Source organism: Lactuca sativa, chromosome 1 (genome assembly GCF_002870075.4).
Source record: "Lactuca sativa cultivar Salinas chromosome 1, Lsat_Salinas_v11, whole genome shotgun sequence".
NCBI classification, from domain to species: Eukaryota; Viridiplantae; Streptophyta; class Magnoliopsida; order Asterales; family Asteraceae; genus Lactuca; species Lactuca sativa.
The window spans coordinates 101,312,103-101,330,106 of NC_056623.2; the positions used below are offsets into that span (position 1 = coordinate 101,312,103).

Consider the following 18,004-nt stretch of genomic DNA (forward strand, 5'->3'; position numbering starts at 1 on the left):
TTATGTCTATCATTTTTTTAAGTCAATTTCTCGGATATGAAAATAGAATATAATAGTATTTGAATCTTTTTCAGATCCATGGATCTTAATCAAGTATTATATTATAATAAATACTAAATTACAAAATTGCGTGATTTATCAATTTTTATGTTTATCAATTTTTATGGATAAGGTACAGTGCTTTTAGGTTTTTACATTTTTCATTCATGTTTGATATCTTTTTTACTATTTAATCCATACGAGAATGTTTGATAATCATATGAATCCATATACGTTTAATTAATAGCCATTTTTATGGTTATTTTGTAATCTAATAAAAAGAAGTCAATACATAGGAAGTTAAACGGGCAATAAACTGTGTCATTAGGTTTTTTTGGATGACAAAACTAATTTATTTTTAAGACAACGTCTATAGATCTAGGGGACATTACATTATTATGCATGATCTGTTAGACTCTATTGAGGAGCTTCACTGTCTCTGATGCAAAAAAACTAAAAATATCAAATACAAAAGATATGAACACGTGTTGATTTTCAATGCATACATTCTCGTATTTGGTCATAGCCATTTTGTTAAATCTTCAGAGGGCATTCACCAAATTTTATTTTTTTATCTTAAATTCGTATAAAGTTTCTAATTTCATTTTATTATTTTAATATAAACTAGGGGGTATGCCCACACTCCGCGTGGGGCAGAGGATGTTGTTTTAGTTTCATATGTGTGCTTCTGTTAATTTTTCCGGTATAGGTCTACTGAAGTTGTTTTCGTTTATTCTAGTGTATAAAACCAAACAAATAAATTAGTTTTCATCCGATTACACCATTATACTTTAAAAATCTACCTAATAATGAAATTTCTTTGCTTAACAATCGAAAAATAGTTTGAAAGACTGCCACTTCACCTTACCTATTCTAAGAATAAGAAAGTAGTGTAATTTTTAAATACGTTGTGTACACAATCCTTGAAGGATAGGGCAAGTATCATTGCTATTAAAGTAGCCAAAAATCAGCAGAAATGAAGTAAATTGCTATTAAAGCAGCAAAAAAAATGATAGCTTTATACTAAACCAAAGTACATTGCTATAAATGCATTACATTAAGATAAGTACAAAATGACATTTATGTTTGCACACCCATATTGGATTTTTTTTAGATTTATCCTTTTTAATCTGTTAATAACATATCACAAGTTCGATCAACACAAAAGACATTTTGAATCCACACATGAACTAGGAAAGTAAAAGGAAATATAAGATGCCTTCAACCTTCAGCTAAAATGTATTTTCTTGATTTACCGACATAATTTTACTTCTGAACAACTCCAGTTGAAACACAGGTTTTGACAAATGCAACAACCTGAAAAACAAAATTATATATAACAAATTCATCGCCTAATAAATAAATTGTCTTTTAACACTTATATAAAACAATAAAACACTAAAACCAAACCAATTATCTCACATCTTTCATAGTTTTCAAGACCAACTATCGGAGTTTTTTTTTTTTTTTGCCTTAATGCAAAGTAAATCAGGGAAATGAGGCTTTTCCCATTACGTCCTACCATTTTACTAATTCTCCGTCATTTAATTTTAAACATGGTTTATCCAAAAAAAATAGAAAAATAAAAAAGAAAAACTTACTAGCAATATACTGACAAAACGATGAGACTGAAGCAGCAACCTCATTGTAATGCAGGTGCAGTAGCTTCAACCAACAAAATTCTAAGTGTCATAGGTATAGCCTCATCAGTAGCATGTAATTTTGCATCCTATTAACATATGAAACTGTAAGAGCTATTTGAGCACTCCTTTGAAAATTGGAAGCAAATCCTACGCTTCAAGGTTTCATATCAAATTTGATCCTTGGAATTTCTAATTTTGGTCTTTATTTCAACATTCATTCAGATAAGTAATTACTGGATTGAAAAAACATAAGATAATAGTTAAACTAAAGATTAAAAATATTAATAATTCGAGATGAAATTTAAATGCTATATTAGACCTACAAATGAAAGTATATTGCTATTTGTTGCGCTTTGCCTGTAATTTGACTAAATGTTGTGGCAACTTACTTTCATTTTTAACTTTCGACTTTATACATTTTGTTTTTGTTGCTTTATTATTGAAGCACTCTAGTCTTAAAATATGCTATAAATGAATCATTAAGACAGTAGAAAATTTTCAATCAATATAAAAAACTAAAAGGTTGTGGCAAGAACAAACAAACTTAAAACTAAAAGACCTACTTATCACAACTTAAAAATAACTTTTTTATTGATGTCAATGTTGATGTTCAAATACTTTCTTTCAGTTTCATTCATAATATTATCTACAACAACAAAAAGTTATAGGAATATCATAAACCCGACTCATGAACATAAACAATCTATTAAGTAACTATTGTAAAAAACTATTGTTTTCATGTTTTATAAAAGAAAAGCATAACATAACTTCTGTAGAGGTAGCATGAGAATAAATGAAAGTGATGATTCCTACTGCTGTATGAATGTTTTTGAACTCTGGTTTTGATTTTCTTCAAGTAAGATGTTGGAATCAAACCTAACCATGGCAATTTTTCCAAAATGATCATCTTTTTTAAGCTCAATAAGACGTTTAACGTGCGGAAGTGCATTAACTGTGTTTCCATCATCTTCTTGGACCTGAAACTAACAACTTTAAAATGAAAATAAGATGTAGTGATTTTCATTAATTATGAACTTTTATTGTTGGGATGAAGAAGAGAGTAAAAACGATGGTGTTTAAAATTTGAGATGGTAGATGTTTGTCTATCAATTCCATCATCAGACTAAGTACTACGTGGCTATCAGTTCTATCATTAGACTAAGTACTACGAACATAATGACATTGGCAACAACAAAATCGATACCAATTTCGCAATTGAAAAGCCCTACATTTAGTCAAAATGTAGTTTTTTCTTTAACGGGGGAGCAATAATAACATTTGAAGGAGCATGAAATGGAAATTACCTTGTTCGCACATCTATTAAATATATGATTCAATCCCACCTCCGAAATATTTGTTGAAAAGTTGATTTTACCAATATAATGAGAATATATGCAAAATTTTAACTGAAAAGAAACAATAAATAATCAAGAAATTGAAACATTGGGGTGAAGGAATCTGAAAGTGTAAATGTGTAACCTTGTACATTGTAATGAAGATTTAGTCGCGCCTTTTTTCTTGAATGTCCGGTAATTTCCATTAGAACCCTCAAAGAACTCATTACCTGCAAGAAGAATCGCAAAGCAGAAGAGATGAGTATAGCAGTTCCAATTTGTATAGTAGTGGCGATACAATTAGTATTAACTGACCAAACTCACAACAACCAATTCCCTTCAAATGAAACCAAATCTTGCTTATAACCCAAAAATCTAAAAACCCAAGTCAAGTAAATTAAAAACAATTGTAACAATCCAAACCAGGTATGACTTTGAAACCCTTGAGGAAATTCAATTTTAAGCATATTAGTTCGTTAAGTACGCTGGGCGTACTTATGAGTACGCTTAGCGTACTACGCATGGGTGATCGCGGAGGGGCAGCACATACGTTGGACGTACCAGAAGTACGTTGGGCGTACGTGCCGGATGTCCGAACCCTAATTTTCGGACTTGTGACCTATATAAACACCCTTAACTCATTTGAGCCTCACCCTCATCAGCCCCTTTCATCTTCAAACGACTTTGAAAACCCTAATACCATTTGTGAAGAGTGCATATGTGGTCCTTATAGTGTTCATTCAAGAAGAATAAGTTGTCAAGGAAGCTTGGAGTGTCATTTGGCTTCAAGAATCTGCATATAGTCGACCTTGAGGAGCTTCTGGAGGTATAAAGCTTGCACCTTTCCACTTAAATCACTAGATCTAGCTAGAGTTTTCAAGTTTTGTCCTTTTGGTTGATTTTGGATCTCCTCTTGTGAGTTAAGCAACTCTAGAGGATGGAAATGACAGATCTGAGGTCCCTTGGTCCTTTTGCAACATAAAAATGGAGTCTTGGTGGGTGTTTTGACCTCATGCATGGGTTAAGAACCTTGAAAAGGTCTTAATAGGGGTGTTGGGAGCATATGAGACATGCAAAGGCATAAAGTTGACAACTTTATGCCCTAGGTTGTCTTAATAAGCGTAGATCTGACTTTTGGACGTAAAGGAATCGAGTATTAAGCACTTAATGGAGAAAGTGCTTAATCTGTTAGTACGCTGGGCGTAACATAGCGTACGTTGCGTGTAAGTCCCAGAGACCCAGTATGTTGCGCGTACCAGGTTGGTACGCTAAGCGTACGTATCACAGATAGGCTTGGATCTATTTTGGTCCTTTGAGCTGTTGGGCATCATTTGATTATTGGACTTGGTTGCGTTGTGGGAATAGTAGGCCATTTTATCTGTTTTGGGCCATTGATGTTATGGTACGGCCTTATTAGGGCAAGAGGCCCATTAGTGATTTTTGGACATGGACTTTGGGCCCATTAACAAAGAAAGGACTTTTGGGCCTTTATGAAAGGACTTGGGGTTTGGGTTTCCCTTTTATTATGTGATGTCCTGACATGGGTTAATATTATTATTCAATACGGGAGGTTACAGACAGTTAGGAGAGCAGTTTTCGGATTCTTCGGACAGAGGTGAGTTTCCTTACCATACCAATGGTTCGAAGGCACCAAGGCCGACCCATTAATTGTTACATATATGCTATTTGGATTATGTGATATGCAATGTACTAGTTGTTTCTATGTATCTTGTATGGAAGACCTTGGGGGGTTCCCGAGACACTTAGGTATAAGACCATGGAGGGTTTCCACGGCATCCTAGGTCAAAGACCTCGGGGGGTCCCAAGGCACTTAGGTGTAAGACCTTGGAGGGTTTCCCTGGCATCCTAGGTCAAAGACCTCGGGGGGTCCTGAGGCATTGGGCTAAGACCATGTGGGGGTTCCCATGGCACCCGGAGTAAGACCCTGGAGGGTTTCCAGGGCTTCCTTATATGTTGGTATGCATGGCTTATGTGATATGTATAGCTGTTTAGCTAGTATGATATGTTGTATGTGGTTTGTGTTTGGGTATGATCTGGGGAACTCACTAAGCTTTTAGCTTACCATTTGTTGATTTGTTTCAAGTACATCTGAGCCAAGGGCAAGGGCAAGGTGTGATGGCGCGATGTGCACACACTCTCTCTCACTGATATGTTACGGGACACTCTGATATTTTTAAATAAAGTTGTAATGAATGTGGATTTGAAAACAATTGTTTTAGGATTTCATGGTTTATGCAAATGTGTTTGACTAACTAAAAATGAAAATTTTCTTTTAAAATTTGGGTCGGTACAAGTTGGTATCAGAGCCTTGGTTTGAGGGATTCGGACACACTCTCGGGTGTGTTAGGACTCAAACTAAGGAAATGGTAAAAATTATTTTCAAAAATAACATAAAAGGTTTTAAAAGAAAGGAAAAGATGAGAGTGCAACGCTCGTGATCAGCCGAGCCAAGTAAGTAGTTCCCCAATATGTTAGCCATGTTATACTGATATTTGAGCTTTGTTGATTATGTTATGTGTATGCTTTTAAAATTGTATATGGTTAGGAGCTTATAGCCTCTGAATGATTGATTTTGCTTTATTTCCTGTTCCTTGTTTGGTTGTGGTCCTAGGGTAGAATCTTTTATTCGAAAGTCTATTTGACCCTTTTCTGTGTACAATTTGCATGCATAAATGCAACCTGTTATGATTGATCTGATTGATATGAGTAAAGCAAATCTTAGGACAGCCTAAGATTTGATATATGCGGTAGTTGTGAGATATGGTATGTTTTGGGACGAATTGGAGTTATCAGGTAGAGCACTAGGGAAAAGTACAGGTAGGTGTGGAAGGTAATATTTGGGCCCGTACTACTGAAAGCACAGGACTTGTACCCGAGCCAGTGTTAGATCTGACGACTTCAAGGAGGAGCAGTGTGGGAAGATCCCTTATATGGAAATCCTGATCGTTACGATTTATGACATTTTAGTTCAGTATGGTGATGACACGATTTGGAGCAGGAGGACCAGGATCGGGATCTGGATCCGGGGCGGGATCAGGCGACACTACCGATGTCATTGATGAGAGGCTACGCGAGCTTACTGCAGCCGAGGTTACCAGGGGCATCCTTAACGCTACCCCAGTCATTTTTAGGACAGTCAAGGAGGGTATGATGGAGATTATGAAGGAGAGAATCAGGGCATTCAGGGCTGAGATTGCTGTGGGTCAGGTTAGGGCCCGAACTCCCTCATTTCGGGAGTTCAAGGCATGTGGGGTGCCAGAGTTTTTCGGGGCCAGGGACCCCATTGTTAGACGACGCTGGGTGACGGATATCGAGAACACCCAGTGCACGAGTTCTTGCCCGGATGCGGAAAATGTGGGATTTGCTTCTTGTATGCTGAGAGACAGGGCCCGGGATTGGTGGGGCGAGGTTATGGGTCAGGTAGGAGTAGCCAGTGTGGCTGAGATGTCATGGGCCGAGTTTGTTCGGCGATTCGACTTGGAGTTTGCACCACCTATCGAGGTGTAACGACTAGTGAAGGAGTTTCATGACCTATAGCGGACCACCAAGACTGTGGCGGAGATCGCCGCCAAGTTTCGAGAGTGAGTATTGTTGATCGCACAGTATGCTACCGCTGAGGATATGATGCGGGCGCGGTATCATTCCATGCTTAGGGATGATATTCGGGAGTTTGTGAGCTTTACAGGGTTCAAAACCCTGAATGAGATGGTGGAGAAGGCCCGTGAGTGGGAGATGGAGTTGGACTTCCGCATGAAGCGGAAGCCTGAGCAGGCCCAGGCAGCAGTAGGTCAGGCTAAAAAGCCTAAGACCTCAGAATCATTTAGTCAGGGCCAGCAGGGTCGGGGCCGGTGTGCCAAGTATGGGACATCACATGGGGCAGCATGTAGGGGACATGGCACAGTGTGTTATACTTGTGGTCAGCCAGGCCACGTGAGCAGGGACTCCCCAAGAAGGGCTTGATATGTTTTCACTGCAACCAGACTAGCCACAAGCGGGCCGATTGTCCGAAAGTTGCAGGGAGGGGGAGGAGCAGAGGTGGTGCCTATGACCGCCACATTGAGGATCACAGATGGCCGCCCTGCTAAGGCGGATGCCCCGACGGTGAAGAGTCGTGCATTTCACCTAACTACCGAGGAGGCTCGGGCAACGCTAGACGTCGTGGCTGGTACGTGTCTGTTATTCACTATTCTTATTATTTGTATGACTTATGTGTATTTTATGCTTATATAGGGACCTTTTTGGTCAATGGTATGCCTGCTCATGTCTTGTTTGATTCAGGTGCTACCCGATCGTTCGTGTCACTTAGCAAGAAGTTCCGGGACGCACCGGGGACTTTGGATTCCCCACTCGAGGTAGAGATTGCAGATGACTGCACTGTGAGTGTTGTGAGGGTGTATCAGGATTGCGTCATGAATGTGTTAGGTGAGAGGTTTCTCATGGATCCAGTTCCGATACCGCTGCGAGGGCTGAAGGTGATTGTCGGGATGGATTGGTTAGGGGCCAACGGGGACATGATTGATTACGAGAGCCAGGTGGTTAGGGTTCGAACCCCAAGTGGGGGAGAACTGGTTATTCATGGTGAGAGGGCCTCGTAGGGACCAACCCTCTATTCGGATGCGAGGGCAGGGTTCTATAGAAGGGTTGCACGGGATTTCTGGCTTATATCTCGGATATGAGGGTAGAGACCACGACGGATATGGGCAGTGTACCGGTCGTATAGGACTTTTGGGATGTTTTCCCTGAAGAGTTATCAGGAGTGCCTCCGGAGAGGCAGGTTGAGTTTCGCATTGACTTGGTGTTGGGTGCCGCTCCGATAGCAAATGCACCATACCGGTTGGCACCACCCGAGATGTAGGAGTTATCTATGCAGCTTCAGGAGCTGCTAGACCGAGGGTTCATCCGTCCGAGCAGTTCCCCGTGGGAAGCACTGATCCTTTTCATGAAAAAGAAGGATGGATCACACAGGATGTGCATCGATTATAGAGAGCTGAACAAACTAACGGTGAAGAACCGTTATCCGTTACCGAGGATCGATGATTTGTTTGATCAGTTTTAGGGTGCATCTTGGTTTTCCAAGATTGATCTACGGTCAGGGTATCATCAGATGAGGATTCGGGATGAAGATATACCGAAGACGGCTTTAAGAACTCGGTATAGGCATTATGAGTTTGTGGTGATGTCGTTCGGGCTCACCAATGCCCCAACAGTGTTCATGGATCTCATGAACAGGGTGTATAGACCGATGCTGGATCGGTCAGTGATCGTTTTTATTGATGATATCCTGGTCTATTCTAAGACCACGGAACAGCATGAGCAACATTTGAGGGAGGTACTGGAGACCCTGAGGGCGGAGAAACTTTATGCAAAGTTCTCCACGTGTGATTTCTGGCTGCGGTAGGTACAGTTTTTGGGGTATATCATCAATCAAGAGAGTATTTCAGTTGATCCAGCCAAGGTTGAGGTTGTGTTGCAGTGGGAAGTACCGAAGAATGCATCAGAGATTCGTAGCTTCTTGGGTTTAACGGGCTATTATCAGAGATTTATCCAGGATTTCTCCAAGATTGTTGTGCCATTGACCTGCTTAACCAAGAAGAATGTGATCTTTCAGTGGGGCACGGATCAGCAGATAGCTTTTGAGATGATAAGACAGAGATTGTGCGAGATGCTAATTTTATCCCTGCCAGAGGGCATGGAGGATTTTGTAGTATATTGTGATGCGTCCATCTCGGGTTTGGGCGCGGTATTGATGCAGAGAGGGCACGTTATCGCTTACGCTTCGAGGTAGCTGAAGCCTCACGAGGCGAACTATCCGACGCATGATTTGGAGCTGGGGGGCTATTGTTTTCGCCCTCAAGATTTGGCGTCATTTCCTCTATGGGGTTCGTTGTACCATTTACACGGACCACAAGATCCTGACGTATCTCATGGATCAGTCAAATCTAAATATGAGGCAGCGTCGATGGCTTGATGTGGTAAAGGATTATGATTGCGAGATCCTCTACCACCAGGGGAAGGCCAATGTCGTGGCTGACGCACTTAGCTGCAAAGCAGCGCCAATCAGGGATATCTGTATGAGGATGACGGTTGTGGCTCCGATGTTGGAGAAGATTCGGGAGGCCCAGTAGGAGGCCATGAAGGACGAACATCGTAAGAGCGAGCGTATTGTGGGTCAGGTTTCCTCCTTCGACTATGACAGCCGTGGATTGTTGACTCTTCACCGTAGGGTATGGGTCCCATATCATGGAGGTGTACACCAGGTATTGATGGAGGAGGCGCACAAATCTAGGTTTTCTATCCATCCCGGGGCGACGAAGATGTATAGAGATCTTCGACCCGACTACTGGTGGCCCTACATGAAGCGGGACGTCGCCTGGTGCGTCGAGAGGTTCTTGACCTACAGAAAGGTCAAGGCCGAGCACTAGAGGCCTCACGGCAAGACGCAGCCGTTGGACATTCCCATGTGGAAATGGGAAGATATTACTATGGATTTCATCACAAAGCTTCCTAGGACTGCACGGGGAGTGGATTCGATTTCGCTCATCATGGATCGGTTGACCAAGAGTGCCCATTTCATACCGATCCAGGAGAGCATCTCGGCCGAGAAGTTGGCCGATATCTACATTCGAGAGGTAGTAGCTCGGTACGGAGTGTCAGTCTCAGTGATTTCAGACCGAGACGTGCGGTTTACTTTCAGGTTCTGGAAGAAGTTTCACGATGAGTTGGGTACTCGTCTGCACTTCAGCACTGCTTTTCACCCGCAGATGGATGGTCAGAGTGAGCGGACCATCCAGACTCCGGAGGACACGCTGCGGGCGTGTGTTTTAGACTTCGGAAGAAGTTGGGATACTTACCTTCCTCTGGCTGAGTTCTCCTACAATAACAGCTATCATGCGAGTATTGACTGTCCTCTTTTCGAGATGTTGTATGGGAGGAAGTGCAGGACCCCGATATGCTGGGGTGAGGTTGGTCAAAGGGTCATGGGGAGTACCGAAGTGGTACTCAAGAATACAGAGAGGATCCAGCAGGTTCGGAGCAGGCTTCACACAGCTCAGAGTCGGCAGAAAAGTTATGCCGACAAGCATCGATCGGACCTGGAGTTCCAGGTGGGGGATATGGTACTCCTGAAAGTGTTTCCTTGGAAGGGTGTCATTCGATTCAGGAAGAGGGGCAAGCTGGGCCCCAGGTATATTGGACTTTTCAAGGTTGTAGCCCGGTTGGGCAAGGTGACATATAGGCTGGACCTGCCAGCCGAACTCAGTCAGATTCATAGCACTTTTCACGTCTCCCAATTACGAAAGTGTCTGGTGGACGATTCGGTAGTGGTGCCCTTGGAGGATATTCATGTAGATGACAGCCTGAACTACATCGAGCGGCCAGTGGCGATCCTCGACAGGAAGTCAAAGGATATGAGGACCAAGAGGGTGGAGCTGATGAAGGTGCAGTGGCAGCACCGCAAGGGCTCGGAATGGACCTGGGAGCCAGAGGACGAGATGAGGGAGCACTACCCCGAGCTCTTCCAGGACTCAGTAGCAGACTTCGAGGATAAAGTTTAAGATAATTGGGGGAGATTTGTAACACCCGATTCCTGGTACGTATTTAATTCAAAATGTTTTATTCTGGGACTCGACGAGTTGGAGGCTCAACTCGTCGAGTAGACCCGTCTTTCATCGGGGGTTTAAGTGACCTACTCGATGAGTCGGGAGACCGACTCGGCGAGTAGGTGTTGTTTGAGTGAAACCCTAAATTTGAGGTTTTGCACCCTATTTAAACAACTTACTTCCTCCCATATCAGCCTCCATCGTTCCTCACACTTCCAGAAGACCTTAAACTGAAACCATAGCCTTCTTTGAGTGCTCTTAAGCCATTTGTGTGCATTTTTGGTGGTTGTGAAGCTTGAGAAGAAGAAAGGAGCTTGGGAGTTCCAGTTGAAGCTAGAAGATCCAGAGATTGTGTTCCATCTCCAGCTCATTTAAGGTAAAAAGCTTCAATCTTGACTTTCCATGTGTTTAATCAACTTTAGGGCTTGGATTTTGGTATCTTTAGGGCATTTCTAATCCATTTTCGGGTTGTGGGGTGTAATGTGGGGATATGGCTTCGGATCTTGGACTTTGGAAGGGTCTCATGGCATAAAGGTGCCAACTCTATGGCCATGAGAGCCCCATGTATCTTGTAGGTCTCATTTTTGGTCCTTGTGAGCTTAAAGACCCATGCATGGACATAAAGTTCGTGACTTTACGTGTTATATCGACCCTAAGAGGTCAGATCTACCCTTTGGATGAGATGAGATCAACAGAAATCGAGTTTATGGAGATGGACTTAGTGGACTCGGCGAGTTGTTCTTGGGACTCGGCGAGTTGGGTAATGGTTCCCCGACCTTTGTTAACGTTGAGGAATCTGGTTGAGTCTAGGAGAGGACTCAAAAAAGATGGACGTGATTATAGACCTGGAAATCATGGGACTCGACGAGTGTATGAGCAAACTCGGCGAGTCCAAGGTAATCTCCCAAACCCATGAAGATGGACTCGACGAGTTCAAGGGTGAACTCGTCGAGTCGGTTGAAGATGGTCCCGATATTATGGTTGAAGGAGAACTCGTCGAGTTGTTGCTAGGCTCGACGAGTAGAGTCGGGGGTTGAATCATTTTGGAGGAATAGGGACTCAATGAGTTGGTAGACCAACTCGGCGAGTCAAGTCAACTGGAGGTTAACTATGACCAAAGTTGACTTTGACCTGGATTTGAGTTGACACTTGTAGGGGTTGTGAGTATGAATTGATAACTTAGAAGAGTTGTTGTGTAGGGATTGAGGAGTCGAGGAAAGTTGATTTTCACGCCGAGGATAGTACAGACACTACACAACATTGAGGTGAGTTACCTTCCAGTAGAAGTGGGTCTAAGGCACCAAGGCCGACCCACTAGTAGTTGATTACAGTTGAGACGATTGTCTTTGTGATAATTATCTGGTTTGCTATTACTTGATATGTTCTATGTGCCCATATGTTATGTTCTATGTGATAGTGGTAGTAGGAGGGGAATAGTCCCCCGATCAGTTTTTAGGACCGAAGGGTAGGTCGGACACCCCAGATATGTATGACAGCATGTTTATTATATGTTATTATGTGATAGTAGTAGGGGTGAAATATTCCCCGTGACCGGGTGAGATAGACCGGAGGGTAGACAGGCACCCCAGAATGGCCTGACATGGGTAGCCAGCACCCCAGAATGGCTTGCACTGGTAGTCAGCACCCCAGAATGGCTTGACATGGGTAGGTCGGGCACCCCATAATTGCCCGACAGCATGTATGATTGTATGGTATGTGGTATGATGGGGGAACTCACTAAGCTTTGTGCTTATAGTTTCAGGTACCTCTTCATCCAAGGGGAAGGAGTCGGCGGTGTAGCAGTGTATCACACACACACACATGATTTCCGCATTGAGTTTTCTGGGATTATACTCTGATTTTTATTACTATTGATGATATGGTTTTGAGACACGTTATTATGGTTCTATAAATTGATATGACATTGGCAATGTTTTTGGTAAACTATATTATAAATTACTTAATTAAAAATGAAATTTTTGGCCTTGAAAATTGGGATGTTACAACTCAAGACCACAGAGCGGATCCAGCAGGTCCGGAACAGGCTTCAGACTGTTCAGAGTCGGCAGAAGAGCTACGCCCACAAGCGGCGTTCAGACTTGGAGTTTCGGGAGGGCGACATGGTCCTCCTAAAGGTGTCACCCTGGAAGGGTGTTGTACGGTTCCAGAAACAGGGCAAGTTGGGCCCTAGGTACATCGGCCCCTTTAGAGTCATAGCCCGGGTGGGCAAGGTCGCATATACAGACTGGATCTTCCCGCCGAGCTCAGCCAGTTCCACAGCAATTTCCATGTTTCCCAGCTATGGAAGTGCTTAGTGGATGACACGTAGGTTGTACCCTTAGAGGATATTCAGGTTGATGACAGCCTGAATTACAATGAGAGACCGGTGGCGATTCTGGATTGCAAGACAGAGGAGCTGAGAAACAAGAGGGTCGGGCTAGTGAAGGTGCAGTGGCAGTACCGCAAGGGCTCGGAGTCGACTTGGGAGCCTGAGGAGGAGATGAGGGAGCACTACCCAGTGTTGTTTTCAGACACAGCAGACTTCGAGGACGAAGTATAAGACAAGTGGGGGAGAATTGTAACGTCTCGTTCCCTGGTAGGCATTTAATTTAATTATTTATTGATTTTGAGAGAAAGACTCGACGAGTTGGTAGCCCTAACTCGTCGAGTAGAATGCAGACTATGCGTGGAGTTTAAGTTGTCTACTCGACGAGTCAAGCCCCTGACTCGACGAGTAGCTTGGTCAGGGTGAAACCCTAATTTTAGGGTTTTGCACCCTATTTAAACACCCTAATCCCCACCCCTTAGCCTCATATGCAGCCTCCTTGTCCCAAACCCTTAGCTACAAAACCCTAGAGTGCTTTTTGAGTGTGTGAGCTACTTTTGAGTATTGTTTATGTCTCTTGAAGCTTGTGGAAGAAGAAGAAGTTAAAGGACTCAAGAGAAGGACTGTAGATCCATAAGTTTCATCACTTTAGCTACATTTTCTGGTAATAAAGCCTCAAACTTGATCATTCTCTCCCTAGATCTATTTATGACCTCTTTTAAGGGTTTTTGGTCCAAGATTTGCTAACTTTTGGGTAAGGTTCTATCCATGAGTTTCTCTTCCAAATCTAGTACCTTGAGAGGATGTGAGGACATAAAGGTGCAAACTTTATGCCCTTAGAGCCCACATGCAAGTGCTAAAGAAGTATTTATGGCCTTTTGAGCTCAAAAAGGCCATGCATGGAAGCAATCTTGAGACTTTATGTGATTATCTGACAGCTAGGCCCTAGATCTAGGGTTGCATGCATGGATATGAGATTCTAAGGCTTTTTGGACAAGATCTATGTCCTAAAGGAACTAGGGTTTTGACTAAACCCTTTAAGAAGAATTATGAACGGGTAAAGTTAGAAACTTTACCCTTGGAAAGGCCATTCCAGTGAGCAAACGAGCTAAGGACCTTAGATCTATAAGATAGGGGCTTAATCTATTAAGATGGCCAAACAGACAATGGGACTCGTCGAGTCCATAAGCGAACTCGACGAGTCGAGTTGTGTTGTTCTGATTTTAGCATGCCAGAACTCGACGAGTTGATTCGCCATGTCGTGACTGAGCAGCCCGATGGGATTCGATGAGTCGGGGAATGACTCGGCGAATTGAGTTGCAATTCCAGGATTTCTGAGTTATAGAACTCGACGAGTTGAAGGGTTGACTCGACGAGTTGGTCAACCTAGAAGGTTGACTTTGACTGAAGCGTTGACTTTGACCAAGGGTAAAATGGTCATTTTACCCTTAGATGAATTTTTAGTTTTCTAACTAAGTATTATTGTATAGAGCTAGTCGGGGAGTCGTGGGAGCAGCCAGCAGAGATTCCTCACGCACGAGATCAGCACCCAGTTTGAGAGGTGAGTCTTCCTTTAGTAGGAACGGGTCGAAGGAACCAATGTCGGCCCGATTATGCATGTTAATATGTGCCGGACTTTGGTCCGATGCCGGGGCTAGCCCGACATAGAGTATGTGTTCCAGACTTTGGTACGATTTCAGGGCGGTCCCGAGAAGTATTTATGTATGCTTGATGTCTTTGTGATTCATGCATGTTATGTGTTATGTGTTCCGAGCCTAGGTCCGATGCCAGGGTGTTGTATGCTAGTTTATATGTTATGTGTTATGTGTTCCAGGCTTCAATTCGATGACGGGGTAATCCCGATGCATGTTATGTGTTTATGATATATGTTATGCAATGTGTATGTCGGGGTAAGCCTGATGTCCGGCGGGGCCCGATGCCAGACGTGGTCTGATGCCGGGGTGAGCCCGATGTCGGACATGAGTCTGATGTCGGGTTCGTCCCGATGCAGTTGGGAGTAGTCCCAAAGTTATGTTATTTGTTATATATTATGTGTATGGTATATAGTAGTTTGGGGGAGCTCACTAAGCTTCTTGCTTACGGTTTTCAATTTTGGTTTCAGGTACTTCTTCTAGCAAAGGGAAAGGCTCGAGATGATTACATAGCACACACCACAGTCTATAGCCTGGGATATTCACTCTGATATTTGAGATGACTTTATGATATTGTGACAGTTGATGAGATGTTTATTAGACGCATGTTTTATGAAATTTATCTGATGATGTTATTTATGGTTTTATTAATGAATTAAAAACAAAATTTTTGGGACGTTTCAAGACTCTTCGACAGAAGTTCTGTTCTGCGCCGGTACTTACCCTCCATGAGGGACTTGAGGATTTTATTGTATATTGTGACGCATTAATTATGGGCTTGGGTGCGGTACTGATGCAGAGGGGGCATGTGATCGCTTACACTTTGAGGCAGTTGAAGCCTCTTGAGGCGAACTATCCTAAGCATGATCTGGAATTAGGGACGATGGTTTTCGCCCTCGAGATTTGGCGCCACTACCTGTACGAGGTATGATATGAAATTTACACGGACCACAAGAGTATGAGATATATGATGGATCAACCCATCTTGAATATGAGGCAGTGGAGATGGCTTGATGTGCTCAAAGATTACAACTGTAAGATCTTGTATCACCTAGGTAAGGCCGATATGGTAGCTGATGCTCTGAGTTGCAGGGTGCTTAGTGCCTTGATTCGAGACGTCTGTTTGAGGATGACAGTTATGACGCCAGTTTTAAAGATGATCAAAGTTGCACAGTCAGAGCCCATCAAGGAGGAGAATCAAAAGAGCGAGCGAGTAGTCGGTCAAGTATAAGCTTTTGATTATGATAGTCGGGAATTGTTGACACTGCATGGTTGGATTTAGGTTCCTTTTTCGGGTAGGACTCGACAGATTTTGACAAACGAGGCACATAAATTGAAATTTTCTATTCAACCATGCACGAAAAAGATGTATCACAGTCTAAGGCATAGATATAGCATGGTTATTAGAGCCATGCTTGACCTATCGGAAGGTCAAGACCAAACATCAACTCCCTCACAACAAGTTGCATCCTTTGGAGGTCCAATTGTGGAAATGAGAGTAGATCACCATGGATTTCATCATGAAGCTACCAAAGACTACAAAGGGAGTTGATGCTATCTGGGTGATTGTCGATCGGTTGACCAAGAGTGCTCATTTTTTGGCTATCCGGAGAGTTCTTCAGCTGAGAAATTAGCCAACATTTATGTTTAAGAGGTAGTTGCTCGACATGGTGTGCTTACCTTGATTGTTTCAGATCGTTATGTTCTCTTTACTTCTAGATTTAGGAAGATATTTCATGAGGAGTTGGGCACCCAGTTACACTTTATCACTGCCTATCATCCGCAGATAGATGGGCAGAGTGAGCGGACCATTTAGGCGCTCAAGGATATGCTGAGGGCATGCATCATTGACTTTGGTGGGATTTGGGACTCTTACCTACCTTGGGCTGAGTTTTCATGCAACAACAGACATCACGCCAGCATCGAAATGCCTCCCTTCGAGCTTCTCTATGGGAGGAAGTGTTACATCCCAATATTTTGGGGGAGGTTAGTCATAGGGTTATGGGGAGCACGAAGATAGTGCTCAAGACGAAGGACCTCATACAGCAGGTCAGGCGGAGATTAAAGACAACCCAGAGCCGATAAAAGAGTTACACTGACCAAAGATGATCCAAGTTGGAGTTGCATGTCGGGGATATCGTACTCCTAATGGTGTTGCCTTGGAAAGGCGTTATCTGATTCAGGAAGCGGGGTAAGCCAAGCCCGAGGTTTATCGGTCCATTTCAGGTAGTAGCTAAGGTGAGCAAGGTGTCCTAACATTTAGATTTACCATATGAGCTCAGTCTTCATAGCACCCTTTGTGTCCTAGTTACAGAAGTGTATGACGGATGAGACAACCATGGTACCTTTGGATGATATTCAGGTTGATAACGGCCTGAATTATGTCGAGAATTATGTAGTGATTATCAACAGGAAAAAAAAGACTTTTCCTAACTAGGTAGTGGAATTGGTGAATGTGCAGTGACAGCATCAGAATGGTCCTAAGTGGACTTGGGAGCCCTAGGAGGAGACGCGTACCCACTATCATGCTTTATTCGAGATTGAGGACTTCGAGGGTGAAGTCTGATTCTAGTGGGGGAGATTTGTAACACCTGGATCCACATGTATGACTTTTATTGGATTAAATTGGATTTATTTTCATTTTTATGTCCTATGTGGGGCTTAGGATAGCCTCCTACGATGAGCATAGGAGGAAGACTTCATTTGGGGACTTAAAGACTTATGTGGGGTATAGGTTGAGCTACGCAACGCATACTATGCAGGATCAAAAACCCTAATTCTCGAGATTGTGAGCCTATTTAAAGGTTCTAACTCCTTAAGGTCCTCTTCATGTTGAATTAGTGTCTAAGTCCATAACTATAATCGGTATGTACTTGACCCGAATCGACATGGTCCATTTGGGTTGCATGGCATCGGAACATTTGGATAGACCGTTTGTGAGAAGAGGACATTTGTGACATATTAATATATTATAAGTTCTAATATATTAATATGAAATCATGTTATTTAATTAGTATTGATCAATAATTAATTTGGACTTAATTTAGTGATCAAAAGAGACTAATTAAATATATGGGGATTGATTGTGAAAACCGTTAATTCTTATATATGTGGGCTTATGATCCAAGATTCTTTATGTTGGGTTTAACCCATGTGGTGACCCATGGATACTCCATGGAGTTTAAAACCCATGGAGCATAAGGAATGGGTAAAGTCATGAGTTACATGGTGTAACCCTAATAGCCACACTATATAAAGACCCTTTTAGCTCAAGAAATTGGCACTAATGATACTTATATGAGGGCTAGCCAATTTGAGCATGAAGTGTCTTCTTTTCATGGTTATTCCAAGTGTTGATGATGTTGTGTGAACCATTTGAGGTGTCACACTT

At 42.7% G+C, this 18,004-nt stretch overlaps 1 long non-coding RNA gene across 5 annotated transcripts in view; it reads right to left on the bottom strand.

Moving 5' to 3' along the window:
• Nucleotides 1-1,101: 1,101 nt before the first annotated feature.
• Nucleotides 1,102-18,004, bottom strand: part of LOC111899425 (uncharacterized) — a 36,535-nt gene continuing 19,632 nt past the window's right edge. For 2 of the 5 annotated variants that reach the window (XR_008232647.1, XR_008232650.1), the window contains 3 exons: nt 3,162-3,246; nt 1,641-3,088; nt 1,102-1,356 (listed from right to left, as the gene is read on the bottom strand). This is a non-coding gene — a long non-coding RNA (uncharacterized LOC111899425). The remainder of the gene's footprint in view (nt 1,357-1,640; nt 3,089-3,161; nt 3,247-18,004) is intronic. The other 3 variants (XR_008232651.1, XR_008232649.1, XR_008232648.1) reach the window with 3 other exon arrangements.